Below are 24479 nucleotides of genomic sequence, written 5' to 3'. Positions count from 1 at the left end.
CACCTTTCGCAGCAATGCAGGCTGCTATTCTCCCATGGAGACGATCGTAGAGATGCTGGATGTAGTCCTGTGGAACGGCTTGCCATGCCATTTCCACCTGGCGCCTCAGTTGGACCAGCGTTCGTGCTGGACGTGCAGACCGCGTGAGACGACGCTTCATCCAGTCCCAAACATGCTCAATGGGGCACAGATCCGGAGATCTTGCTGGCCAGGGTAGTTGACTTACACTTTCTAGAGCACGTTGGGTGGCGCGGGATACATGCGGACGTGCATTGTCCTGTTGGAACAGCAAGTTCCCTTGCCGGTCTAGGAATGGTAGAACGATGGGTTCGATGACGGTTTGGATGTACCGTGCACTATTCAGTGTCCCCTCGACGATCACCAGTGGTGTACGGCCAGTGTAGGAGATCGCTCCCCACACCATGATGCCGGGTGTTGGCCCTGTGTGCCTCGGTCGTATGCAGTCCTGATTGTGGCGCTCACCTGCACGGCGCCAAACACACATACGACCATCATTGGCACCAAACCAAGGCAGAAGCGACTCTCATCGCTGAAGACGACACGTCTCCATTCGTCCCTCCATTCACGCCTGTCGCGACACCACTGGAGGCGGGCTGCACTATGTTGGGGCGTGAGCGGAAGACGGCCTAATGGTGTGCGGGACCGTAGCCCAGATTCATGGAGACGGTTGCGAATGGTCCTCGCCGATACCCCAGGAGCAACAGTGTCCCTAATTTGCTGGGAAGTGGCGGTGCGGTCCCCTACGGCACTGCGTAGGATCCTACGGTCTTGGCGTGCATCCGTGCGTCGCTGCGGTCCGGTCCCAGGTCGACGGGCACGTGCACCTTCCGCCGACCACTGGCGACAACATCGATGTACTGTGGAGACCTCACGCCCCACGTGTTGAGCAATTCGGCGGTACGTCCACCCGGCCTCCCGCATGCCCACTATACGCCCTCGCTCAAAGTCCGTCAACTGCACATACGGTTCGCGTCCACGCTGTCGCGGCATGCTACCAGTGTTAAAGACTACGATGGAGCTCCGTATGCCATGGAAAACTGGCTGACACTGACGGCGGCGGTGCACAAATGCTGCGCAGCTAGCGCCATTCGACGGCCAACACCGCGGTTCCTGGTGTGTCCGCTGTGCCGTGCGTGTGATCATTGCTTGTACAGCCCTCTCGCAGTGTCCGGAGCAAGTATGGTGGGTCTGACACACCGGTGTCAATGTGTTCTTTTTTCCATTTCCAGGAGTGTATATCTATCTGAAGTTCTGAAAATGTAGTTTCGAGAAAATGAGAAAAGGTAGTTCACATTGTTTTTTACTCAGCGTATGCCTCTTTCAGAACATTCTAGTAGCATATTCTCGTTGGCCAGATGACTCTTCATCCTCTGTAGATTTCTTCAGGAGTCTTTTCTTTATTGTGGACTTTAGCGATGATTTCCTCAGCCGTTTCAGCTTTAGCTATTCGCTGACAATCTGTGGCAGAGTAGGTATCATATTACATCCTGGTGGGATGCCTAATTAGTCCATTACTTTTGTCCTGCTAAATCCACAATCTCTGAAACCGGTGACAGCATCCAGTATGTAATCTTTAATCCAGCAGGAAACAAAGATGATGCTCTGCTATATTGTCAATTTAGAATTAACAAACCTTATGTCTTTCCTTGTTCTTTTCCGACATTTGATGCAACATAGCTCATGGGGAACACACAGTCGCTACTTTTTGAACTAAGTGTTACACAGTTCTCCCCATAACAATTAACGCAGTTTCTAGTGTCGTGATTCGGCAGTAGATGGTACTTCCGAAAGAAGTCTGAACAATTTTGAACGATACGCAACCTAGAAATCAAATTACGCCATGTGACACTAACGCTACTGGAAACAGTAGCTACTTCAGTCATCTCCGAGACACTACTGAAAATAAGTATTCTTTACCGCTTATTATGTGTCTATGGCTGTGCTGTCGCTCAATAGAGACTCTTTGCCGCAGGTTATGTATCATAGTTGTAAGCAAAATCTATTTCTTGCTTCGCGACCGTCGTGCGTTCGATATATATCGCCTGCAAGAGTTCTTGGAAAATACCGTGACCTCGTTTTCATCAGATATCTTACGATAAATGTTGGGCTTGGAAGCACTGCCAGGTGACTTCTCATGCTGCACGGATTCTTCTTGTTGCATGGCGTTCCTATTACATGCAGCCACTCTGAACAAATTTGTATGGAACTTCAGTTTTCATTGATTTTCTTAATTCTTAGTACCATGGACACAATAAACAGACAAACGAAACAACAAAAGTAAGAAAATCTCATTAGATGAATCAGACCTGAAGTTCGAGCGATACGAAGATAACAATAACAAAACAAGAGCTAAATAGTATGGCATATTTGACCTCTGCTTCGTGCGCCTTCTTGAATACTTCTATGACAACGCTCTGACAATATGACTGCGAGAATTCAGGGAAAACTAGGTTCTTTCGTAACAAGAAGCGACAGTGAAGAGAAATGAGTTGTAGCCAGTGTGCAGACATTTGTTTAAAGACCGTATAGACCAAATTAGAGTTGAAAAATCACACATTTTTGAAAACTGGAAAAATTAGTCTTTCAGATGGAAATAAAAAATGTTTTTCAATTTTTCAGTCATTTTCACGTCCATGTCCTCCTCTACGTGATCGACAAAAGAATGAAGTACAAACGCATCCAAGAAAAGACAGGACTACAGGAATATGAATCACTCAGGAAGCAGAAGGAAGTTGAGTAATGCTCTACCACAGTGATTCGCCTTAGCCCACGTATTATTTAACCTACACATCTCCGATCTCCCCAGTACGATGTCAACAAAATCTGCTACGCGGATGATATCGCTCTTGCTTGTAAAACCAAGGATCTCAAGAAAGCGGAGACAACTCTCACAGAAAATCTAGCTGTTATGACCTCCTATTTTAGAAAGTGGCGACCTAAACCCAGTACTGAAGTATGTACATTCCATCTAAACAACAATCAAGCAAACAGAGCTCAGAGCGAAACTTAAGGGAAACACCCTTTGCTATATCGAAGTATCTTGGTGTCACGCTTGACCTCTCACTTTCATATAGAAAACAACTTGAAAATACAGCTGCCAAGATAAAATCTCATAATAATATTATTCAAAAATTTTGTAGATGATACAGGGGGAGCTTCAGCAGATACCTTGCACACATCATCCATTGCGCTAGTCTTCTTAGCAGTCGAGTACTGTACCCCAGTGTGGCTAAACAGCTGCCACACCAACTTGATCGCCGTCCAGTTGAACCACACTATGCGGTTAATGACTGGGCTAGTCCGACCAACACTGATTTATTGGCTTCATCTGCTGAGCAACATCCATCCACCCGCAACCCGTAGAAGTGAGGCCTTGCTTACGGAATACCGCAAGCTACAGGGGAACCTGACATTATCCATACACGAAGGCACACCATGTCTACGACGAAATATACTCTGTTCAAGAAACCCACCATTACGGCAAGCAGAGCAGCTAGGTGGCAGTAGTATAGGGATGAGAGACCTGTGGGATCAGAACTATCAACTTATTGAAAATCCTGGACAGCGTGAGTGGTTCTCAAAGTGTAACTACGGTACTGCTGGCATAGAAATAGACACAAAACTGTGTGTCGAATTGAACAGAGCTCGCACTGGGCGTGGACAATGCGCAGACTCTCTTTACAAATGGGGTGCTACAGTCTCTGGATTGTGACTACGGGGCTCCAAATCAGTCAAGCACATTAGAGATGAGTGCCTCTTGTGTTTTTATTAGGGGAGTTGGGGCGATATCATGAAAGCTGATGATACAGCTGTTATATGGATTAGGAACTTAAGATACAGACGTTTAGTTAGTTTTATATGTAGTTTTCTATTTTCGTATTCTTATTACATACATTTACATATGTTACATACCTGTATTTTTAAAGCAGATGTGAGCCATACGAATAAATAAAAATAAAATGAAAAAAAATCTCTTTCGTAGCTGTGAAGAAATTTGCGCAAAGTTGAGGTCGTCTTGGACACCTGGTCGAAAATTAACGTTTCATTGGCCACAAATTAATCGTGCTCCATTCTGGAATATGGTGGCTGGGACGTTGAGCGGCTGACAACTCTTGCAGCTTCGATATCATCACCATACACTCGTCGGTTCACGTTATATGTCTGTGGTTTTGGAAAAAGTGTTACAGCAGGGTAGATAGAGAATTCCGAATTACATTCCCACAGCTTGCTGCCTTGTTGCCACCTGCAGTAGCCACAGTCAACCCCTCTCTGTTTGCATGCAAAGCCACGTATTTTCTATGTGTGGTCAATCACCGCTTTGAGTTAGGCAAATTCTGCATTGGTGTAAACGGCGCTCGACTCACAGTATAGTCCACAGCGTGTTTGCTGAAATCAGACTTGTTCTTTGTTTTTTTTTTTAATATTTGTACAATCTGCCACTCTGTTATTCTGTGTCAAGACCCTAATTTTAATGTTTTCCTTCCAGAAACAAATGTAATTGTTACAGGTTAGCACACTGTCTTCTTGGTTCATTATGATAAAGTATCTTCTTTTCCATGTTCTATATTTTGGAGGGGTTATTACATAATTTCATTAGCAATTGTATTTATGAGAAATTAGCAAACTCATTAGTATACGTATGAGGGTCACAGTAGATTAGTATTTGGCAACCTTTGTACCACAGTATCGACATGCATCCTCTTGAGGGTGGTGGATATCAGGATCCTTCCCTTTGGATATTCGCAAATGTAAGTTAGTCAGCTTTGAATATGACCCAACAAAGGCTAACTTCCATAACTGGTGACCCTGCCAGGATCGAACTTCCCTCAGTATCTTCCAATACCTGTTTAATGTGTGTGAAATCTTATGGGACTTAACTGCTAAGGTCATCAGTCCCTAAGCTTACACACTACTTAACCTAAATTATCCTAACAAACACACCCATGCCTGAGGGAGGACTCGAACCTCCGCCGGGACCAGCCACACAGTCCACGACTGTAGCGCCCAAGACCGCTCGACTAATCCTGCGCGGCTCCAATACCTGTTTGTTAGATTTACTATGCATAGGAGTTTTATCTTTTTGTTCAGTATCACAGTAGTAGTTTAGACCCATTTTTATCTTCTCTGTATCTAACCCATGCAGATTCATCCTGCTCTAGCATATTATTTACAGTATTGTTGGTGTCTTGGGTTCTGAACCACATCCACGAATTTACAGATCAGCATTGTTTCCAGTCTTGGTAACATTTGTCTTGCAACCGTGCACTGACGAGATGGAGGTCATAGCGAAGTTTCCTTGGCCAACAACCGAGGGACACCTCCTTGGTGTTTTGGTATAGTAAATTTTTGTTAGAGGTTTACTCATACCGATCACCCACCTCTCATAGAAGAAAACACTGGGAAGAAAACACTGTGGGTGTGGGATGAGATAGCAGGAAAGCAGTTTCAGGAATTCAAGTCAGCACTGGTTCAGGCACTGATACTGTCACATTTGAACCTGGCAGCCGGCCAGAGTGGCCGTGTGTTTCTGGGCGCTACAGTCTGGAACCGAGCGGCCGCTACGGTCGCAGGTTCGAATCCTGCCTCGGGCATGGATGTGTGTGATGTCCTTAGGTTAGTTAGGTTTAAGTAGTTCTAAGTTCTAGGGGACTGATGACCTCGGAAGTTCAGTCCCATAGTGCCCAGAGCCATTTGAACCATTTTTTGAACCTGGCAAAGGACTTATGCATGGTGACAGAGAGTGCATATGGGTTTTTTGGAGATTTATGTTTTTTCAGAGGTAAATGGAGGAGAGCAAAGTGATGTGGAAGACTATCGCATTTGGTAGCCATGTAATGACGAAAAGTGAGCCAAAATTCTGTCACACAATTGGAGGCACTTCCTATGAACCAGTTATCGGTATTTCTTGTATGGCCATAGGACCAAAGTGTATACAGACCACAAAGCGTTAGTGATCTTGTTCATGACCGAGTTGTCACATAAGAGACTCACTACGTGGATACTCATACTCCAGGAGTATAACTGTAATTTTTTTTTTGTGTACCAGGTCACTTTGGCTATCACATGCTTCCAAATCATACATGTTGAAGGGAGCATCAGTATCATTGCTGATGCGCTCTTTCAGTCCCCCTTTGGTTTTGAAGATTTTAGCGGGAGTCCATTTCAGCTTATATTACATGTGACAAGTTGCATTTGAAGAAATTGTGTCACTAAGCGCGCAGGGTATCAGAGGGGAAAATGAGAAAGACCCTGGTGTTTTAATGTTTAAGAAGGGCCAGCGTGGGGCAAAGATCCTGTATTTTTACCTTCTCAGGAAGGGGATATTGTTCCACTGTAGGAACGGGGAAGAATCGCTGTGGCGTCTGAGTGTACTAGAGCACTTGATAGCCAAAGTGACCTGGTAAACACACTGTTGTGTACTCAGTTCCGCGTGGTCAGCGCGTACACAACTTTCCCACTAGAGCGCGCCCCGCTAAGCACAACAGTGCAGGCGCAGGGCTCGTCCGTCTCCACACTACGAGATGGCGCTGCCTTAGAGACAGACCAAATTCTGCTTCCGCCGATCCGTGTATTAATATGTAACGCAGCCAATGAGATTGCTGCTAACATAGAACCTCTTCTCCTTGCTGATCACACTCGTGCAGTGATACCTGAACGCGCGAGGTATTATAACGAGTGTACAGACCTCCGATTAGTCAGTCTGCATTAGTCTGCATTTGTCTGTACCAGTCTATAGTCAAGTTTCAGTCTGCGCCTAATAAGATTACCATATTCCTGTACATAGCCATGAAGATAAATGAACAGGCACTTTGTCACAGGTTCGAATCCTGCCTCGGGCATGGATGTGTGTGATGTCCTTAGGTTAGTTTGGTTTAAGTAGTTCTAAGTTCTAGGGGACTGATGACCACAGATGTTAAGTCCCATAGTGCTCAGAGCCATTTGAACACTTTGTCAAGTATCAGAGATATGTGAGAATAAGATTAACGTACCAAGACCAAAGGAACTTCAGATTGTCAATTGTAAATAGCATCCAGAACCAAATTCTGTTTAAAGTTGGTCACCGTCAAATTGCTACTTTAAGCGAGCAAGTGGCATTTCTATCGTCTGACCTAACAGCAGAAGATAAACACGCCTCGATAAGACCACGAGACATATTGCTGACACTTGCCTACTTCGTTAGAGCGACAAGTCAAATAATCCGATGGTGTATGTACCGAAGGTCTCATAGTACGCACACCACACACACACACACACGCATAATTACAGTTACGCCCAGTTTGAAGTGTGGAAATGTTACCTGAAATTTTGAATACTCGCACATTTCAACAACATTGAGAGAGACGGATCCGCTGCCTCTTGTCGACGTGTAAAACATACTACAAGGCAAAACACAAGACACCTAACACGTAGACGTCACTCTACTCCACTGTGCTTAAGATACTCAAACAGCTAGCTGCTAGAGACCAAGAGAGAATTTGGTTACATTCTTGTCTTTATAGAACTAACCTCTAAATTTTTCTCTCTGATCGCATTGAGGAGGGTGGCGGCATTAACAGTGACGCCGGGCTAGGAAACATTTCCTTCCGCAAGTGAGCCACATCGAGAATATAATTTCTGACAATGGACCCCAGTTCCACTCGGCGAGGTGGAAGGACACACTATGTGAACATAAAATCGAGCTTGTATTCATTTCCTCTCAGTACCAAGGTTCGAATCCTGCCAGAGGGGTGACGAAAGAATTAGGTAATCTCTACAGAATAAACTGCAGCAAACAGCACATGACGTGGCAAGTTTTTCAGGAGACGAAGAATGACGTGCCCCACGGAGTGACAATCTTGCACCTGTGACTGTGCGGCAGAACGGGCAACCACAGGACATGAACAGAAAAATTGTCGATTTCCCACCAAGGTCACTAGTTGTGGAGCTAGCCGTTCATGGAATTCACTCTGCTGCACGAAGCAGGCAGACTAGAGTAGACAAGAAGGCACAATTGCGCAAGTTCCACGTAGGGAATAAGTTTCTTCATACACAAGGGGGCTTGCTCACAAAAACTCTGTGGAGCTAGAATCACTCAAAACGAAGTCCATCGGACTTCGTCACGATCGCCATGTGAGGCCTTTCCTGGGATACTTTGTGTAAGGTGTGAACTTACCCTCTTTGTGTTTTCTCATACGTCTTTAATTTGATATTTCATAGTAGCGAGGGTATTTGTTTTCCCATGTTATGCTGCTCTCGTGATTGCCGTTTTTTCCTTATTTAACACATGTTTAATCTGTGAAGTGACGATTACTATGGTGATAATGCAACACCATAAGACAGAATCCAACTGACTTGTGTATCAAAGTACCAAAATTCAGTGTGACATTGGGATGAAGCATCCCTTCCTTTCCTGAGGAAGTAACCGTTTTCGTCGTGTGCACGAGCTGGACCGGGCCTGTGTATACACAAGTGTTGTGGGATGCCTGCTGTAGTCCTAGGGGAGTGTTACAGGAGATGGGTGTGTTGGCTTAAGCTGTCACTAGCACACCAGCAAAGATGAAGCGCGGAGATCGATAGTAGGCGCTAGATCAAGTGTGCCTATCACGAGAGAGGCCAGACACACACCACAAGCAGCATGCCGCCAACGCCCTCTCGACAGCATTATGTAGGCCGCTGCCGCTGACCAGAGGGCCTGCCTGACTCACTCGTTCCAGCTTGGCGTGTGTCATTCACTCGCAGAGTGCGATTAGTTCGTAACAGGCTACGACAGTACACAGCGACCAGATTAGTGACTATAGTGGGACTTGCACTTTATCAGTAGTGAGACTAAGGTTCGTAATAGCAAGATAAACGATATTGTCAGCAATATTGATGAGCTTTAACCACAACACATGGACTCTATTCAAGATAAGTAAAAGTTCCTGTAAATAATGAACCTTATTAATCCACGTATGCGTTTGTGTTGTAGAAAGAGGGTACTGGCCACCCATAACAACATCCTCTCCCTTGTTTCCTTGTGGTACAAGACACTACAATGGGTACTCCATTTCTACTTTGCACCAGCCTCCTGTGTTGTTTCGGGTTCATATGGCCCGCCCTGGAGCGTATCATCACTGCCCTGCTGGAGCTGCCGAGTATATATGGCCACTCTTAAGTGTGGGCACTGGTTTCTAGTTGTGGATGATGCCAAAGTGGGGTATTTGCCCACCCTTGCCGCTGGGTGTTGGCTCATTTACTGGTGTTATGAGATGCTGGTGTCGCCACCACATCATCAGAAGTGCTTGTGTGCAACCCAAGATGGAATAGAGATGTCGAGTAGTAGTAAGCAACAAGCCCACAACAAAACGACTACCTGGGTACGCGCCAGAGCGATGTGACACAATCATTTTCTAGTTCACTACTGCAATAATTCTCTGAACTGCATTCCAGTATTCTTTATACTATTCAGCAATGGGTTTTGTCTGTGCAAACACCGAGCACAATGACGGATTTACGCGAACAAGTTTCAGAATCATGAGTGTGTTTAGTCAACAGACTTGCAGGAGTGTCTCACCTCAATCAACCATTCGATGAGAACCGGCAGCACACTACATATTCTCGTCGGGGAACGTGTGGTGGCCATTCTGAGATCAGCAGGAGCGTCGATGCTCACATGAGTGTTCAGTATCACACCTTATTTATACATGCAGCATAAATTTTTCTGTCGACAAGACTACATTTTTGTTTCTTTGTTCTGTCAGTGTATAAAATTAGAATTCTGTGCAGATCAGTAACTCCGACCTGGTATATCCTCGGCATCTCTCTCCGTGTTCTCAAGTCCGTTTCCAGGGGCACCAGACAATGTAACCACGATAGGCAGCTTAGTGAGTAGTAGAAGTGGGGTGATTTTAGACCGTATGTAGATGAGATAATCAGGTTTATGCCATATCTTTTCTTTCTTTTACTACACACATCAATAAAAGTTTCGCATCACCTCGGTTGCGAGATACCCAGAACCTGTACAGAAAATTGGAATAGAGATGAACGTAAACATAATTTCAGCACTTGTTATTGCTCATGAAAACCACACATTACATGTTGAACCACCATACAGCGAGACCTTCAGAGGTGGTGGTCCAGATTGCTGTACACACCGGTACCTCTAATACCCAGTAGCACGTCCTCTTGCATTGATGTATGCCTGTATTCGTCGTGGCATACTATCCACAATTTCATCAAGGCACTTTTCGTCCAGATTGTACCATTCCTCAACTGCGATTCGGCGTAGATCCCTCAGAGCGGTTGGTGGGTCACGTCTTGCATAAACAGCCCTTTACAATCTATCCCAGGCATGTTCGATAGGGTTTATGTCTGTAGAACATCCTAGTCACTGTAGTCGAGCGATGTCTTTATCCCAAAGGAAGTCATTCACAATATGTGCACGATGGGAGCGCGTATTGTCGTCCATGGAGATGAGTGCTTCACCAATATGCTGCCGATATGGTTGCACTATCGGTCGTAAAATTACATTCACGTATCGTACAGCCATTACGGGGCCTTCCGTGACCACCAGCAGCGTTCTTCGGCCCCAAATAATGCCACCCCAAAACAGCAGGGAACCTCCACCTTGGTGGACTCGCTGGACAGTGTGTCTAAGGCGTTCAGCTTGATCGGTTTGCTTCCAAACACGTCTCCGACGATTGTCTGGTTGAAGGCATATGCGACACTCAGCGGCGACGAGAACTTGATGCCTCTGCTGAGCGGTCCATTCGGCATGCTGTTGGGCCCATCTGTACCGTGCTGCATGGTGTCGTGGTTACTAAGATGGATCTCGCCTTGGACGTTGGGAGTGAAGTTGCGGATCATGCAGCCTATTGCGCACAGTTTGAGTCGTAACACGACGTCCTGTGGCTGCACGAAAAGCATTATTCAACATGGCGGCGTCGTTGTCAGGGTTCCTACGAGCCATAATCCGCAGGTAGCGGTCGTCCACTGCAGTAGGAGCCCTTGGGCGGCCTGAGGGAGTTATGTCATCGACAGTCCCTATCTCTCTGTATCTCCTCCATGTATGAACAGCATCGCTTTGGTTCATTGCGAGACGCCTGGACACTTCCCTTGTTGAGAGCCCTTCCTGGCACAAATGTGGACGCGATCGAACCGCGGTATTGACCACCTAGGCATGGTTGAACTACAGACAACACGAGCCGAGTACCTCCTTCCTGGTGGAATGACTGGAACTGATCGGCTGTCGGACCCCTCCGTCTAATAGGTGTTGCTCTTTCCTGCTTGTTTACATCTTTGGGCGGGTTTAGTGGCTTCCCTGAACAGTCAAAGGGACTGTGTCTGTGACACAATATCCACAGTCAACGTCTGTCTTCAGGTTCTGGGAACCGGGCTGATGCAAAACTTTAGAATAACTCTAAGGAATGGTTGGTGGATGGTAGTATAAGGACATGCGAATAGATATAAGTTCGTTGATTAGGGGTACCTGTGCCTACGTTAAGACATTAGGATAATTCTATGTAGCTGTTCACCTTAAATCCATAAGCACATACAGATAATAATTGACTCAAATAAATTGTCAAAGCGTATCACTACGTAAATCTGACAAATGTCTATTGTTGCAACTGTTCCATTTTATCACTTGATAACCTACCCCCTTCCTGTAAATGTCTTTTTGACTTTGTGCGGGTTGTGGATCACCCACACAACTACAGGGCATTTTCCGTTTTTGTAGTGGGAGCAGAGAGCGTCTGTTTCGAGCTCATAATTGGTACCGTTTTTGTTGATATACCAGGATTGGCAATTTTTTGAGGGGAGCAGGGTGGGTGACCATGTTGTGGTACGAAAGACAGAAAATCAGACTCGCCTTTGGACGTTCATGGAGTAAAGTCGTTTTATCTATTTCGTGTCCATGGAGAGATTCGCACAAAGTTGTGCTCGTCTCACAATATGTTGGAAATTAACTTTTCACATGGGAATAAAATAATCGTGCTACATTGTGGAGTACGTCAGCCGGGACGTTGGGCAGCTGATGACTCTTGCAGCCCCTATCATCACCCTTCGGCTTCACATCATGCGTCTGCGGTTAAGGTAAAGTGTCAGAGCACCGGCAGATGGGGGGGTTCTGAGTTGCATTACCACCACTTGCTACCTTGTTACCTTCAGCAGTGAAGACAGTCAACACCTCTCTGTTTGCATGTAAAGCCGCTCGTTTCAGTGTGTGACCAATCACCATTTTAGTTAGGCAAATTATACGTCGATGTTAACGGCGCTCCACTCGCAATACAGTTTACAGCATTTTTGCTGAAGTCAGACTAGGAATACGGGAGTGTATTGTTAGAAAACCAGCAGCAGTTCTTGCTCATGTTCGTGATGTTTGTGCAATCTGCCACTCTAATATTCTGTATCAAGATTCAAATATTAATTTTATCCATACGGACACAAATCTCTTCGCTACTGCTTAGCAGATTGTCTTCTTTGTTCGTGATCATAACTTTTTCTTCCTATCCCAGCTCACATATTTTGGAGAGGTTGTCACATAAATTTTTTAGTTGATGTACTTACGAGAAACTGGCCACCTCATTAGTCTATATACAAGGGCCAAAGTAAATTAGCGTTCAGCAACACTTGCGCCACAGTATCAAGGTGCGTCCTCTTGAAGGTGGTGGACATCAAAATTCTTACCTTTTGATACTGACAGATGTAAATCAGTCAGGCCTAAATACGAGTAAATAGGCTAACTTCCAAGCTAATGTCTATCATCAAGTGTCAAAACAAAGTGTAATATAAAGTTTACTTTATTGAGATGGCTGTATGGTAACGTTCCGAAAATAAATAAAAAAAGGAAAATGTTTTTCGAAATGCTGCTACAGACGGTTCAGGGGCCCATTTAGAAACATGAGGATTGTTTCAGACTGGTGATTTCTGCTTCCCTCAGACTACCAGGCGCAATACTTACTCTAGAATAACTGCAAATTCTTCGCACAACTTGCAGTGAATTACTTAACTTTCAAGTACCATAGCAAATGCGACCAATAACGGAAAGGTAATCTCAGTGTCAAGCTGTGATATGAGCATTAAAATTTGTAATAATCAAACATTATTAAGCAATAGTTTCCCTGAAAACGGGTGAGAACAATTGCTTAGCAGAAAGGGGTGCGAATCCAGAGTATGTACCGTTTTATTTCCTATGCTTCAAACAAAACGTTTTCCGAACACGTGCTTCAGAAACTTTGCTTCGATTACATTCAATACGCAATTCAGAATGGAACACATTACATTCAAGCCTCGTGACAACTTTCGTAATGTATGCTGCTCGCGTCGCCTAAGATATATGAAAGAGATGATAATCACTCAGCGAGAGGCTACGATAATTGGTCAGATGTGAAAGTAGATGCGAGTAATTAGCATGTGACATTGTCCCAGACTGCAGAAAATACCACTACTGCTATATGGACCAAACGCATTGTTGCGTCCAGCCATATTAAAAAGTAGCCAAGAGTTTGACCGAGGCCGTACAGACGAGGTTGATGCTGATCGGCAAGTCCAGATCTTTCACTATGCGATTTTCATCTCTCAGGCAACTTGAATGAACAATTGCGAGGCAAGAGATTTTCCAACCAAGAGGACGTTCATACTGTGGTTCTCGAATTGCCGGAGGGAGGATTCGAACCTCCGACGGGAGGAGCTGCGCGAACCGTAGCAAGGCGCCCTCCACTGCACGGCTTCCCCGTGCGGCTCGTCGAGGGACTGAACGAGTTGTAAGACATCCGAGAGTTGTTTACAAAGACTTGACCATTATTTTGAAAAATAGCGTCGTGTTCCTGTCCCACTTCGAAGTGTAGTGCAGCATTAAGTAAAAGTTACTTGGCCTGCCATCATATGTTAACTTGGTTTTTGATGTCTACCCATGTTGTGGATGGTAGCTTGGATATGCTAACTTCTTTGTGAATAGCGCTGGAGTTCCTTTGACTCTCATCTCCGACCGGGTCTTATTATGTTAGTAGCAATCTTGGGCATTCGTCTCTCAGCTGTTGGTCAAGTTCAAGTAGCGTGACACTGTGTGGAACTGAGTTGCAAGTATGTCACTCAAATGTAGTTTACCATCGTTTTGTTTCGAAGTTCTATGGACAAACCTGATAGCACATCCATTACGCTAATGACTATTTTTTGTGCACAAACATATTTCGGTACTTTTGTACTATAATCAGGGGATACTTTTGTTCAGGTCTTCTTATTCTCTAGTATGTTATGCTTTGTAGGAACTTCTTTACATTACTACATAGCCTGTCTGTGGTATATGTCCTCTTCTGCATGTTGAGCTGTTATGCAAGTAGACACAAAAACGCAGAATCATTTTATTTAACTACATTCACAAGCAAAAATTAGGAACTAGATTTATCATGGGTAGATCGAAATTTTAACTTGCGAGCGTGATTGCCTAAAAGTATGAAGATGGCGTACAGCACTAGAACCCGCGAGCTCGTAATAGCATTAAAGGGAATGTACAGTGTAAATGCAAGGGGTAACTTAGGTTTACTTTCAACACTTTTAGGAGTGCACTGCAAAGCTTGACAGGTGCTCCTCTGTAATGCAGCGGGTTAGTGTTGGCAGTGGGAAGGGAGTAGCCAAATTATCTGCAAACGCTTGTTAGGAGCAGCAACAGACGGGACTTCACTCTTCCTGACAGCGCTCTCTCTGCTGGCTGGTATTGGCAGCTGACCATCATTCGTGCAGAGACGCTTCCAACGTGCCTTTTTGCACGATGCACACAAAGCACGACAAAGAATACTTTGTAAATAGCCGGTGATCTACAGAGTACTGCAAAATTTGGCCATGTTCCTAAAGGAATTATGCATGGAGAAAACAGGACGAAATCATTTGCTTCTCAACTGAGAGCAGACAGACCTGTAATGTTATGTTCAGTGACCGTGACATACCGATATAACCAGAAAGTTTTATTAAATTCTCAGAGAACGACTGCAACCTCAGTTTAATAAACGTAAAATCTGCGGTAGTGGACACTATCGACAGAAGGAGTTTTACCGCTACACCAAAAACTGCGGTATGTCTAGCAGAAGCAGTAGCAGGCCAACAGCTACTCCACCGGGCGACTGGGCGAACTATCATCGGTCTTGAAAATTGCACAACCTGCCAGGACAAAGCAGAAAGGCAGTCAGGTTTTTGATCGCGTCTGGCATAAAAAGCCTGTTATACAAGTTACGTGTTTTAGCATGTCTTAGGCACGTGATGAGTATGATTAAAACGTTCCTGAAAGGGGGAAATTCTTCGTCAGGACCGGTCGTCACTGTATGGCAACCAACCAGTTATGTCTGGGGCTTAGAGGCCCTTAATTTACAGTGTTTACGTTAACATTATATGCAAGCAGGAGGGAGTGGAAACCGCCCAGTTCGGCTTGACAGAGCGCTATTCATACGCTACTCCACCCAAAATTATATCATTAGGCACATTCAGAGGCATCTGGACAAAATAATCCAATGGTGGAACGCGTGGAAGGCAAAAATAAACCTTAAGAAGAGGAAGGCTGTTTTGCCCACAATCAGGCTCATACTCCCCAGCAGCCAGTTAAGAGCTGATGGCGCAGAAAGGACTCGTTACTACTCACTCAATCATCTTGTTCTAACTGCAGATAAACGGTTGACTTGGTGGTCGCACATTACCAGCGAAGCCAAAAATGGCTACAGCTTATTATATTAATTTCATCTACTTCTTAAAAATTACGCACTGTCATTATGCTTGTAAAAACGTACTTACGAACAGCGTTCACTATTTCCGTAAGATAGTATACTAATAGTCCTATAAGGCTCTTAACGTACGTTAGCACATTTTACGTATTTGCGTTTTTCAACATTTCATTCTATACTCATTGATTCGCGTGGCTTTTTCTGTTAGTATTTTCAATGTGCTTACGATTATTGGCTGTTTAGAGAGCCAAGCGTACACGTTTATTGGCGCAAGCGTCTCAGAATTTGTTTTTCTGGTATCCATGCTCTCCACTCTCCCCTCAGTCGGCATGCAGCTATTAACGTGGTGTGTTTTAACTTAAGAGACTGGTTTTACTGATGCTACAAGCCGTGGATTCTAGAGGCCTTAACTTTTACATGTCCACATACAGACTGTTACTGACACATGTCATGTGGAGATAGCTCTACTGACTGATTGCTAATGTGAAGTTTGTAAGTACTACTTGTCCTACGTATACATCATGTTGTTTGTCACATTCCTCCACTTGTTGTAGAGAGAAATTTCTGTTCGACACGTAATATACGTCCAAGACGTTTTGATGGTAAGTTATGGTTCAAATGGCTCTGAGCACTATGGGACTTAACATCTATGGTCATCAGTCCCCTAGAACTTAGAACTACTTAAACCTAACTAACCTAAGGACAGCACACAACACCCAGCCATCACGAGGCAGAGAAAATCCCTGACCCCGCCGGGAATCGAACCCGGGAACCCGGGCGTGGGAGATGGTAAGTTATATTATGGCATTGTATGTTGGTTTGTCCTCCTTTCTAAGGAGAGTTTAACTCCGTCGAAAGCATGGTAAACATTATTTGAAAACCACCATTTATTGCAAGTGGCTGGCTGTCTTTTACTCCTGCTCTTGGCGGATGCTGACGGCACCCGGCTGTTATGATGGCACTGGAATGAACAGCTGATTGACAAGAAGTGTGAGGTCTCGGTTCACTCGGTGCGAACCCTTCCCAGCCTCTGTGCTGGGCTACATAGGACGCCCGCTGTAGTATGAACCGCAGCCTAGAAATTAGGTCCAAGTACACCGCGACGTCTTGTGGCGCAGCTGAGGCCTCCTGGTGCCAGCCGATGAGTTTGCATGTACACGAAGTCCGGAAGAGCTGACTCCTACTCGTCCATGGCCCGCGATACAAGTGAGTTCAGCGGCTAGCCGGCATTACAGGTGGTTGGCCTAGATACACTAATGGCCATTAAAATTGCTACATCAAGAAGAAATGCAGATGATAAACAGGTATTCATTGGACAAATATATTATACTAGAACTGACATGTGATTACATTTTCACGCAATTTGGGTGCATAGATCCTGAGAAATCAGTGCCCAGAACAACCACCTACGGCCGTAATAACGGCCTTGATACGCCTGGGCATTGAGTCAAACAGAGCTTGGATGGCGTGTACAGGTACAGCTGCCCATGCAGCTTCAACACGATACCACAGTTCATCAAGAGTAGTTATCGGCGCATTGTAACGTGCCAGTTGCGCGGCCACCATTGACCAGACGTTTTCAGTTGGTGAGAGATCTGGAGAATGTGCTGGCCAGGGCAGCAGTCGAACATTTTTGTATCCAGAAAGACCCGTACAGGACCTGCAACATGCGGTCGTGCATTATCCTGCTGAAATGTAGGGTTTCGCAGGGATCGTATGTAGGATAGAGCTACGGGTCGTAACACATCTGAAATGTAACGTCCACTGTTAAAAGTGCCGTCAATTAAACAAGAGGTGACCGAGATGTGTAACCAAAGGCGCCCCATACCATCACGTCGGGTGATACGCCAGCATGCCGATGACGAATACACGCTTGCAATGTGTGTTCAACGCGATGTCGCCAAACACAGATGCGACCATCATGATGCTGTAAACAGAACCTGGATTCATCCGAAAAAGTGACGTTTTGCCATTCGTGCACCAAGGGTCGTCGTTGAGTGCACCATCGCAGGCGCTCCTGCCTGATGCAGCGTCAAGGGTAACCGCAGCCATGGTCTTCGAGCTGATAGACCATGCTACTGCAAACGTCGTCGAACTCTTCGTGCAGATGGTTATTTTCTTGAAAACGTCCCCATCCGTTATAGCCATACGGATAAGATGCCTGTCATCTCGACTGCTAGTGATACAAGGCCGTTGGGATCCAGCACGGCGTTACGTATTTCTCTCCTGAACCCAACAATTCCATATTCTGCTAACAGTCATTGGATTTCGACCAACGCGAGCAGCAATGTCGCGATACGATGAACCGCAATCGCGATAGGCTACAATCCGACCTTTATCAAAGTCGGAAACGTGATGGTACGCATTTCTCCTCCTTACACGAGGCATCACAACAACGTTTCATCAGGCAACGCCGGTCAAATGCTGTTTGTGTATGAGAAATCGGTTGGAAACTTTCCTCATGTCAGCACGTCGTAGGTGTCGCGACCGGAGCCAACCTTGTGTGAATGCTTTCAAAAGCTAATCATTTGCATATCACAGCATCTTCTTCCTGTCGGTTAAATTTCGCGTCTGTACCAAGTCATCTTCGTGGTGCAGCAATTTTAATGGCCAGTAGTTTATATTAGAAGGGAACAGGAGGAAAATACAGACCCGTAACAAGCAGAAAATTAATATTAAAGCAATTTATTCTTGATTCGAGGCGGTCTAGTCGCTATGAATACTACCTAGACAACCTACAGTTTTGGTCTGTATAGGGTGTCCCAGGAGAATTGGTCAGGTCAATATTCGGTGATATGACAATAATGATCATTCAAAGCGAAAAAGTCTAGTACACGTGTTATTCAACGTTAACACCTTGAAAGCTATGAGAACTTCGTCACCTTCGATACTATGAACTGCAGCTGCATGTTTGCTTTCCATATTTTGGGACGAGATAGTATGGACCAAAAGAAGAAGATTGTCTTGGAGACATGGGCTCTAAAATGTATACCCTAAGAGCTGGGAGCGCATGTTTAGCAGAACAGATGTGCTTCACATTAGCGAAGATGAAACAATGAAGAATTGCTAATAGCTTTTAAAGTATCTGTTCCGCTTATATACTTACTTTACCGCGCCAGGTATCTGCAATGTCAACAGGTGGCATTCAATCTCGCAGTGGTCTGTGGACAGTATGTTTTGCTTTGTCAGTGCTATAGCGCCACGGCTTCGCGTGGAGCGATGAAGTGTTCCCGTATCGATCAGCAGAACGATATCATTGAGCGAGAACCGTCTGTCAACCAGACGGCAGGGCGCTAGAAGAAGGGAATAATTGTCCCAATCTTTAAGAACGGAAATAGAAAAGGGTGTAAGACCTATCTGTGGATGACATTGATGAGTCACTGTGCAAAGATTTTTGAGAAAATTTTGGAAGCATGAATTAAGAGCAATATTAGACGGAGGAATGAGAGAAGAACAACATGGGTTCAGAACAGGAAGGTCCATGGTGGATCAAATTTTTGCTGTAAGACAACTACAGGAACAGCATTATGAATATGGAATAGATCTACTAATGACCATCCTGGACACTGAAAAAGCATATGATAGTGTTCGCAGAAGCAAAGTGTGGAAAGCCCTGGAGAACAGAGGAGTAGCAAAACAGATTATTTGGAGGATAAGGGAAAGTATCAGGGAAGTGTGGGCTGTGTGAAAGTGGGAGGAGAGAAATCATCTTGGATTAAACAGAAGAATGGCTTGAGGCAGGGAAGTGCACTTTCACCATTACTCTTCATTGCAGTGATGGGTGATATAATGAGTACAGTAGCACAAGTACATTACTGGCCATTAAAATTGCTTCACCACGAAGATGACGTGCTACAGATGTGAAATTTAACCGACAGGAAGAAAACGCTGTGATATGCAAATGATTAGCATTTCAGAGCATTCACACAAGGTTGGTGCCGGTGGCGACACCTACAACGTGCTGACATGAGGAAAGTTTCCAACCGATTTCTCATACACAAACAGCAGTTGACCGGCGTTGCCTGGTGTAACGTTGTTGTGATGCCTCGTGTAAGGAGGAGAAATGTGCTCCATCACGTTTCCAACTTTGATAAAGGTCGGATTGTAGCCTATAGCAATTGCGGTTTATCTTATCGTGACATTGCTGCTCGCGATGGTCGAAATCCAATGACTGTTAGCAGAATATGGAATCGATGGGTTCAGGAGGGTAATAAGGAACGCCGTGCTGGATCCCAACAGCCTCGTATCAGTAGCAGTCGAGATGACAGGCATCTTATCCGCATGGCTGTAACGGATCGTGCAGCCACGTCTCGATCCCTGAGTCAACAGACGTGGACGTTTGCAAGACAACAACAATCTGCAAGAACAGTTCGACGAAGTTTGCAGCAGCATGGACTATCAGCTCGGAGACCATGGCTGCGGTTACCCTGGACACTGCATCACAGACAGGAGTGCCTGTGATGGTGTACTCAACGACGAACCTGGGTGCACGAATGGCAAAACATCATTTTATCGGATGAATCCAGGTTCTGTTTACAACATCATGATTGTCGCATCCGTGTTTGATGACATCTCGGTGAACGCACATTGGAAGCGTGTATTCGTCATCGGCATACTGGCGTATCACCTGGCGTGATGGTTTGGGGTGCCATTTGTTACACGTCTCGGTCACCTCTTGTTTGCATTGACGGCACTTTGAACAGTGGACATTACATTTAAGATGTGTTACGACCCGTGGCTCTATCCTTCATTCGATCCCTGAAAAATCCTACATTTCTGCAGGATAATGCACGACCGCATGTTGTAAGTCCTGTACGGGCCTTTCTGGATACAGAAAATGTTCGACAGCTGCCTTGGCCAGCACATTCTCCAGATCTCTCACCAACTGAAAACAACTGGTCAATGGTGGCCGAGCAACTGGCTCGTCACAATACGCCATTCACTACTCTTGATGAAGTGTGGTATAGTGTTTAAGCTGCATGGGCAGCTGTACCTGTACACGCCATCCAAGCTCTGTTTGACTCAATGCCCAGGCGTATCAAGGCCGTTATTACGGCCGTAGGTGGTTGTTCTGGGTACTGATTTCTCAGGATCTGTTCATCCAAACTGCGTGAAAATGTAATCACATGTCAGTTCTAGTATAATATATTTGTCCAATGAATACCCGTTTATCATCTGAATTTCTTCTTGGTGTAGCAATTTTAATGGCCAGTAGTGTAACTGGTGAAGGAAAGATGAAAGCAATGGTTTTTGCAAATGATCTGATTATTTGGGGCAATAAGGAGGAGGAAGTACAAGAGCAGTCTGCCAACTTTGGAGTAAATTTTCGATTCCCAACTAAGTTTAAGGTCGACAGTAAGGTTACAAATCACAGGCCCGTTATGATCGTAGATTGTACATAAGCGTTTTTGTAACAAATTGTTCCCAAATTCCGTGCACGTAATGCCGTTCTATTAATCGCTCTGCCGTAAAACTTGTGCTTCACACTGTTGTCAGCCGCATAGGCATTATTACAGGTGCCCTGTTACTGACCTTCAAAATTTTATTTTCACATCTAGCTTTAATTTCATCTCTGCGGTTATGCAGCCAATCATTAACACTATTGCAGATACAATCAATTCGAAAATTTAAAATTTCTTTCGAAGATATAGTTAAAAACAAATTCAAACAATAGGCTTCACAATTTAAAATGTCTTTCTTTTTATGAAGTTGTACTGTCCTATCAGAAATGACTTGCTGTACTAGTTTCTTTTTGATGGGCGGTTCTTTGTTACACTGCTTCACGTTTAGACAGCCAAGCTGACATGTTTACCGACGCATGCGGTTTGGGATTCGTTCTTCTGGTACCCACGTTCTCATTCTCCCTCCGTCGGCATGTACCTAGAAACATGGTTTGTTATTTTAAGAGAATATTTTTACTTATGTGACAAGTCCTTGATTCTAGGTGCCATAACTTTTAGATATGCACATGCAGACAGTTGCTGACATATGTCATGTGGAGACAGCTTTACTGACTGACTACTAATGTTGTTCTATGTTAGTACATATCCTGTTGTTTGTGACATTCCTACACATGTTGTTTTCCACGTAATATTGGTCCACGACGTTCTGATTGCAAGTAACCTTATCGCATTGTATACGGGTTTGTCCTTCTGAGGAAGACAGGTTTAAATCCGAAACCATGATAAAGATTATTGAGAACCACCGTTCATCGCAATGGTTGGCTGTCTATTACAGGTGCTGTTCTGTACCCTTTGCTGTAGTGCAGTCATGTTCAAAATACCGCGAAGCCGTCATTCCAGTAAGTAATCACGTCCTTGGCCATCTATTAAGAAGCATCAGACTAACTGTTTCGTCGAACTTCCGTCTGTGTCCAGAATACTATTTTGTTGTATAGCGGGAACACTGCTTTTTTTATTTTTATTTTGTTCATTATTGTGAGCCTCAGAATCGGCCAGTAGACTGGTTACTTTATACCTTAGAAGAAACACTGTGCTGCAGTTTAGAGTTAATAAAATCTTTACAAGTGACTTGGAACTTTCTCTGTCCGTAGTCCCCAGACGTAGCACCCTCGTTATTGAAGCTGTTTACCTAGGCAACAGAATTCTTTGCAGTAGGTGAGGAAGGAGAATGATGTCTCCACGGTCCAGGGGACAGAATATTAGCAAATGAGACAGTTTTATCTATTGACAGGGACACAGCAATAGACAGTTCATCTCGTTTACTCCCCTCCAAGCAACCACAGCATCTGTAAAATGTATGACTGTCTAGAGTGTAAATGTGTCTAATAAATACTCCGTGCTTATAGTGCCTAAAGCGGGAGAGCTAAAAGGCAGGGAGATGAACTTGAAGGCAGTATTATAGAAATGGAAAAGGACCTAGATGAAGATGATATTGGTGATACTGCGAGAATCATTTGACAGAGCACTTAAAGACCTAATTCTAAACAAGGCCCCAGGAGCAGACGAAATTCATTCAAAACTACTGAGAGCCTTGCGAAAGGTATCCATGACGAAACATTTTCGATTTCAGAGAAATGTAGGAACACGAGAGGCAATACTGTCCCTATGACATACCTTAGAAGATAGGTTAAGGAAAGGAAAACCTATGTTTATAGCATTTGTAGACTTAGAGAAAGCTTTTGACAATATTGAGTGGAATATTCGCTTTGAAATTCTGAGCGCAGCACGTGCAAAATACAGGGAACGACCGGCTATTTGTATCTTGTACAGAAAGCAGACGGCAGTTATAAGAGTCGACTGGCATGAAAGGGAGCAATGCTTCAGAAGGGAGGAAGGGTTGTAGCCTATCCCCAATGTTATTCAATCTGTACGCTGACCTAGCAGTAAAGGAAACCAAAGAAAAATTTGGAGAAGGAATTTCAATTTTGGTTCAAAAATGGTTCAAATGGCTCTGAGCACTATGGGACTTAACATCGGTGGTCATTAGTCCCCTAGAACGTAGAACTATTTAAACCTAACTAACCTAAGGACATCACACATCCATGCCCGAGGCAGGATTCGAACCTGCGACCGTAGCGGTCACACGGTTCCAGACTGAAGCGCCTAGAACCGCACGGCCACACCAGCCGGCTTCAATTTAGGAAGAAGAAATAAAAACTTTGAGGTTTGCCGATGACATTGTAACTATGCCAGAGACAGCGAAGGACTTGGAAGATTAGGACTTGGAAGAGAAGAAGAAAAGTTGTATAGTAAACATAGGCCCTAAAAAAGGGTAACTTGAGAGATTCGATTTACTCTCATTTAGATTGTTCATTCCTTTCAGCGCATCCTGTATTTCTTCGTCACTTTTACTGAGGATGGAAATGTCGTCCTGAATTTTCAACACAATCTTCAACATTTCTTTTGTTTCTGACATTGCTTCTTCGATTTACGGGATCATTAGCATGGAAGAAAGTTTGCGTCGGTGGATTAAGCCGTTCTTGTTGTAAACACTTCGTTCTTGGGCTTCACATAATTCTCTCAAGGTTCTTGTACAAATTGTGTATTACCCGTTCCTCCCTGTTACTTACATACATTTTTCTGACAATGTAATACATCTCGCACCACTTTATGGTGTCGAGCATTAGGTGCAGGTCCAAAAATTGTATGAAGTGTTGATTTTTCTTCAGCTTTGTCTCCGTTATGGTGCTCAACGCCATGATTTCTTTTTGTGCTTTAGCTTTCTTAAGGTCAGAGTAATTGTTATATAAGAGATCACTCAGTCTCCTGTATATCATTTTTGTCAGCAGCTTGGAGAAGTTACGCTGACCATGTGATACTTCCAGCCGCAATTAAAACAAATAAATGGAGAAGTATTATTGCTTTTATTTGCCGTTTAAATGTAATGCTTTTTATAGATGTACTTTCTTGAAAGTCCAATGATACATCTCCAGTCTCATAGATTTTACATGCTGAACGCAATATTGGAAATTCCAATGGAGTATTGTCTATTCCTTCTGCCTTGTTTGACTTCTTCTAATGCTCTGCCAAATTCAGATTTAATGCTGGATCACCTACTCCTTTCAAATCGATATCCATTCCTTTTTCTACCACGTCACCTCACGCGTCCTCTCCGTTGTCTAGGCCGTCAGAGTAGTAATCAGCTGTCTCCTCTGCATTTGACAGTGACCTTCCTTTTGAATTCTTAGTGTCGATGCATCTGCTTCAAATTTCATCGAAATTTATTTTTACTATTTTGCTGAATCAATCCTTCCGACAAAAACTTCCTTTACGATTTCTTCACATTTTTCCTGATTAGATTTTGTTTCATCTACCCTGTATTTGCTGTTGA

Source organism: Schistocerca americana, chromosome 7 (genome assembly GCF_021461395.2).
Source record: "Schistocerca americana isolate TAMUIC-IGC-003095 chromosome 7, iqSchAmer2.1, whole genome shotgun sequence".
Classification (NCBI taxonomy): Eukaryota; Metazoa; Arthropoda; class Insecta; order Orthoptera; family Acrididae; genus Schistocerca; species Schistocerca americana.
Note: the sequence above shows the minus strand (reverse complement) of the source record.